Source organism: Thunnus albacares, chromosome 3, assembly GCF_914725855.1.
Source record: "Thunnus albacares chromosome 3, fThuAlb1.1, whole genome shotgun sequence".
NCBI classification, from domain to species: domain Eukaryota; kingdom Metazoa; phylum Chordata; class Actinopteri; order Scombriformes; family Scombridae; genus Thunnus; species Thunnus albacares.
This window is the reverse complement of record NC_058108.1, coordinates 25,826,646-25,832,914: the sequence shown is the minus strand read 5'-3', so window position 1 is coordinate 25,832,914 and position 6,269 is coordinate 25,826,646.

The following is a 6,269-nucleotide window of genomic DNA, read 5'->3' as shown; positions in this document are numbered from 1 at the left end:
GCGTTCCTGTTTTCATTTTTCTCAAATTCAGTATTAAATTAAGATTTTAAAGCTTCAGTATTAAATTCAGTATTAAATTAAGATTAAAGATCCCTCGAGACATATATACTATATATAGAGTATATAGAGTATATACTCTATATAAAACAATGTCAGTTAAGACAGAGACATATTATACTAATAGTATTAATATTAATATTAATAATCAAAGTACTGTGCATCTCAGTGGATCAAAAGATAAACAAGCCATAATTTTTCTTCTTCTTCTTCCTCTTCTTCTTCTTCTTCCTCCTCTTCTTTATGACAGTTGGCAAACCAGCTTAGAGGCGTATTACTGCAACCAACTGGACTGGAGTGTGGAAGAAGCGATTATGCAGGAATCAATAAAAAAAACAACTCTAGATTCTTTTAGCTAAGCCAGCTTCTTTTAAAATCCTAATAACACAGTAAATCTTGCCTGCTGTTTTCCACAAGAGCCCTGAAAATGAAAAGTGGTATTTTGCCTTCTTCAGTGACTGCAGAAGGTGATTTCCCTTGATATTGTATTTTCCACATGTTTGACTGTTTCTGGTTGGTTACAGGATGTGCACTTTCCACCTGGGTGCATCTATACTTTCTGCTTTTTAAATGTTTTTTTATACTATTCAAAGCTCAAGCCCACAAGAACAAAACAAAGAAAAACAAGAGACAAACACAAAAAAAGAAGAAAAAAAAAGCTCCAGAAAGGGAAATGAGTAACCCACCCACTTGTATGGTAAAGAGAACGGAGAGAAAGAAAACATAAACAAGTCAAAAATACTCTGCTTTGAGTTATAATTTGTATCTGATATAGTTTTTCCACAAAAACTTAAATTACTTACTTAAAAATCCTCACAGTGACTTCTACTTCTTCTCCCTCCTTGAAAGATCCAGAATCAATACATATGAAAATATATTTTATTTCAAGAGTTGAACTTACTTCATTGTAAAGTCCATTTTCAGTCTTTGTGCTCTGGAGGCTTCAAGTCTCCATATCACACACGTGTAAGTTGCATATTGACCCACAATTGGCTTAAAACAAAATGTTGTATTTCCATTTGAATTTTGATTTTCAGACACATTTAATTGCAATTCAAAAAAATCTATTTAATTATTGTCTGTTTTGTGATTCTCCATCTATGTGTTGCAATTCATGTTGATGCCATGTAGAAATAATACATTAACAAGTTTAATGATGGCTCGGCATTATGTACACATTAGTTCAAATATGTCACAATAAAGACAAAAAGTGACCAAAAAGAGAAAAGAAAATGTAATACTGTAATTGTGCTCTCTTCAGTTATGAGCCTGCAGGACTGAGGTTGTTTTTACTTTGTCTGTCTTTACATTTTGCAAAGAAAACTACTTACTGTACTATTTTTCACAATTGGACATTATTGTTACCAAAATACAGACCTATACATAACACTTTACTGTAAGCAGATATATTCTAAAATGTTTATTAATGTACATTATTTGTCAGCAATCATAATTTCTCCTATGAAGACATTTTATATTATTACATCTGTGTTTTACTATATTTTTATTCATTGTCTGTTTATACGTCTAACCTCCAGTTATGCCCACATGAGGAGTTGTAGTTGTTGACAAACACATTAATTAACACTTATATCTGCTAACAACTACATTACAGTGTGTTGTAAACCATTTATTACTGTAAATGATTTATACACTGCTTTTAATGCTCAATAGGGGGACTTAAAGTAAAGTGTTAGTGACCTATAATATAAATAGTAATTAGGTGAACATGTTTTATATTAAAGCATCAACAAGTCTTCAAACATGAGGCTAAACTGTGACTTGAAGAGTGTTATTTAAAAAAGAGATTGCCGCTATTTCACGAAAAGTGTGGTTACAAAATGATTTATAGTGTCATTTATTTGAATGAATACTTGTTACGACCGAGGGGGAAACCCTGGCACAACATGAAAAGAATGAGACTCCCCTCTCCTCAGCCCCCAATAACCACCAGCAACAAGGAATTTGCAGCCTCCTCAAAGATTTTATTTAAAATCTTTTGGGCTCCAGGGTGGGCTAACAGCAAAATAACAAACGGAAGTGAACTAAAGCTGAACAACCAAAACTTACCTAGTCAAACAAAACAAGAACAAAAAGATATTAACTCCTAACTTAACAAAAAACAGGAGAAAATAGGATTAAACAAAATTGCTACCCACCCCTACAAAAACCCGGGCTGGTATTTCACGTAGGCAAGGCTACATACAACATTTCACATCGAAACATGTTGGCTGGCAGGTTGGTTAGAAGTGGAGATAGACGAGCCCGCAGGAGCTGGAAGAAGCTGGTCTTAAAACTAGCGAGCTCGGAGGCTGGAACCAATCAGCTCCCTGAAACAACAAATACACTCACACAGTCACAATCAATTAGCCCCAACCCACCTGCATCCAATCACACGCTGACACCACAGCAGGAACCCGAGAGGGAGATCAGATCCACAATGCAAGCGCAGAATTAAAGCACATAAAAATTACACATCAGAAAAATGCTCAAACGATAACATACTTGATATCGTGATGTCAGAAAACTTGAGTCTTTCATTGGTAAAACAGACAGATGGAGTTCACTTTATCTAAACATACCAAAGGAATTTGAAGTGGACTATCAATCATTTCCCTTTCCTTCTGAAAATAAATATATTGCGTGTTATATTCTTTTTTATTAACTACGAATAGAAAACACATTCAGCAGAGTGATGTTTCGACAGCAACACACTGTTTTACTTCAACAAAAGATTGTACTTACCTACTTTGGGTGTAAATGACATTGATGATATTTAATTTGACAGATGAGCTGGTGAAAGACTACAGCAAATGTTGTATGTGGTACGATTTATTATAAGAAACTTAACATATACTTTACTCACTTTCCAATCAACTATTAAAAAAGTGTTCTGCAAAAACATGAAATTATATCATTTAAATAAGACAAGAAAAGACAGAAAGTTAGGAAAAAAAAGTCAAAATTGCATAATTAATGAAACAGAACGTAATTTATTAAAAGATGATCACGTCCATGTGTGCATGGAGACGATGATACTGATCAGTCTGGTTCAAACTGCTTCAGTGGGACCAGTTGAGACCAGTCAGGCTCCTCAAGCACCTCAGGCTTTGTTTGGTTCATATGTTAACAGATCAGACTTGAGGCAGGGCAGCGAGCTCTGGTATGTTTTAAACATTATCATCTTAAAATCTGCCAAAATTAGGAACAGCTGACTTACATAAAAGAGTGATTTTTTTCCCCCATAACTTGTATTTGTTGGTGGTGTCACCTGAGATGAGGCAATATTCTTCTTCTCTTGTGGCTAAAATTGCTGTTTGGGGAAACACTATGTAGCCACAAATATGTGGACACACCTACCCACATAACTTTTGTGCAGAGGTGGAAGAAGTATTTAGATCCTTCACTAAAGTAGAAGTACCAATACAGCAATGTAAAATACTCCATTACAAGTAAAAGTCCTGCATGAAAAATCCTACTTAAGTAAAAGTGCATAAGTAGCAGCAAAATGTACTTAAAGTATTAAAGTAAAAGTACTTGTTTGGTCCCTGTGACTGATATTTTATCATATATGACATCTTTATATTATTAATACTGAGGCATCAGTGTTAGAGCAGCATGTTACTGTTGTAGCTGCTGGAGGTGGAGCTAGTTTGAACTACTTTATATACAGTTAGCTGGTTTAGTCCAGTGGTTCCTTTTTTCACTTACATAATATTGCAAAAATCAGACACATCCTGTCTCAAAAAGATGCAGAAAAAATCGTTCATGCCTTTGTTACTTCTAGGCTGGATTATTGCAATTCCTTATTATCAGGCTACCCCAACAAGTCTCAACAAGTTCATGGTCAGGCACCATCATACCTTAAAGAGCTCATAGTACCCTATTATCCCACTAGAACATTTCACTCCCAGTATGCAGGCTTACTGGTGGTTCCTACAGTCTCCAAAAGTAGAATGGGAGGCAGAGCCTTCAACTATCAGACTCCTCTCCTGTGGAACCATCTTCCAGTTTCAGTCCAGGGGGCAGACACCCTCTCTACATTTAAGAGTAGGCTTAAAACTTTCCTTGTTGATAAAATAGTTACCGGCCAGGCTTGCCTTGGACCGGCCCCTAGTTATGCTGCTATAGGTCTAGACTGCCAGGGGACTTCCCATGATGCACTGAGCTCCTCTCTCCTCCTCTCCATCTGTATGCATTAATTTACCATTAATGCAAGTTACTAACTTGCCTTCTTCCCGAGTTTTTTGTCTCGCAAGAAACCCAAGAATCCGGGCTGACCTTTGCAGTCCTGTTGGTGTCCTTCTCCAGCTATTGCTGCTGTTTGTTGTTGCTAGTCATATCTCTATTATTATTATTGTTATTGTTATCATTGTGGTTATTCTGCTTCTCTGTTTCTCCTCCACCAAATAAATGTAGTGGAGTAAAAAGTTTAATATTTCCCTCTGAAATGTAGTGGAGTGGAAGTATAAAGAGGCATAAAATTGAAATACTCAAGTAAAGTACAAGTAACTCAAAATTGTACAGTACTTCACTAAATATACTTGGTTACTTTCCACCACTACTTTTATGTACTTTTGATCTGGGACTGTTTTTTATAGGTTTGTTTAAGCAGTTTATTTCAAATTTAAGTGCAGCAGCATACCGTGAGACAGCAGTGTACCACAGACTTTGTGCAACAGTTTACGTGAGGTCCTTTCCTGTTTAAATAATGCTGCCATGTATACAGTGAGATCCGTGAAGCAACAGTTTTTCCTGTTTGATGTGGAAAAACTTGAGTTACCTTTGAGTCAGGCTTTATCGCCCAGCATCCAACCTCATTAATGCCAAATACCTGCAGCCAGAACAGCGGCTATAACAGCACATTAGTGCACATGATTTTGGACTAAGATAATCACGTATCAAGTTTATACAATATGTATGTCTGAACTTGTACTTTCCTTTGCTGTAACAGAAAATTTCACGTCACATCTGCAGTGATCTCAGATTTCTTCAGAACTCCTAAATGATGCCAACATGAGCAGAAAAAAACAAGTCCAAGGAGATAGGATCTGAGCCCTAATATCACATGTCAAAGACAGTTTTCCAGAAAATCATCACACTTCACTCACGTACAGTGGTGGAAGAAGATCTCAGAACATTTATTTAAGTAAAAGTACCAATACAACTAACTATAAGATAAGAAAAGCAAAGACTTTATTGTCCCTGAGGGAAATTTTCCTCAGACACACAACACTGCTGCTGTACAGTAACAAATAATTCAACAGTAATGCACATCAAACATCTTATAAATACCTAGATAAAAAGTAGTTGTACAATAAATTACCTATAAAGTACGTATAATGTAAAAGTACTCCATTAAAAGTCCTGCACTGAAAATGGTATTTATGTAAAAGTACAGAAGTATTATCAGCAAAATGTACTTAAGATATCAAAAGTGAAAGTACTGTGGAGCTGCTATGAACTCATAGACATCCTCTCACAACTAGACACTGATGATTCACAAGAGATCACAAGCCAAAAGATAAATAGACAGATAGATATTAATGCAAAATACAGTTAATGCACAACATATTCGTCTGAATTGTGATGGAGTAGAATTATGAAGTAGCATGAAATAGAAATACTCCTCAGAACCTGCCTCAAAATTGTAATAAAGTACAATTACGTAAGAATTTGAGTAAATGTATTCATTTGATTTCTACCACTTGCGATGGTTTGAGGAGTGTGACAGGATTCGGAAAATAATTCAAAATGCCACTATCACCATCACACCATATCATTAAAACAAATAAAAGAACCTAACGAAGGCTTCATGGTGAACTGTCACGTCGTCTAAATCAAGTGAGTTTAACAGACTGACCTTTAACTGAGTCAGATTGTATGACTCAGTTAGATAAATAAAATCCTGGAGGGAGAGACAGTAGTCATACGGTGTTAGCTGACTCCTCTGACATAGACTCGTTTTATAAAACCCACTTCTTTGGGGAAAAAAAAACATTTGGTTTTGATTTACACAAAGTCCAAGTCATTGCTTTAATTTGCTGTCACGTCGTCTTCTACTGTATAATTTCTATCGTCCTCTCTTTCCAGAAAGTTTATGCTGTGTAAACTTTTAGCTGTTAATTCAACGTAATGTTTATACCAAATGAATCACTGTGTTTTGAAGTTTTATGTAATTGCTGGTTAGCTCAAAGTTTTGTGTGAGTGCA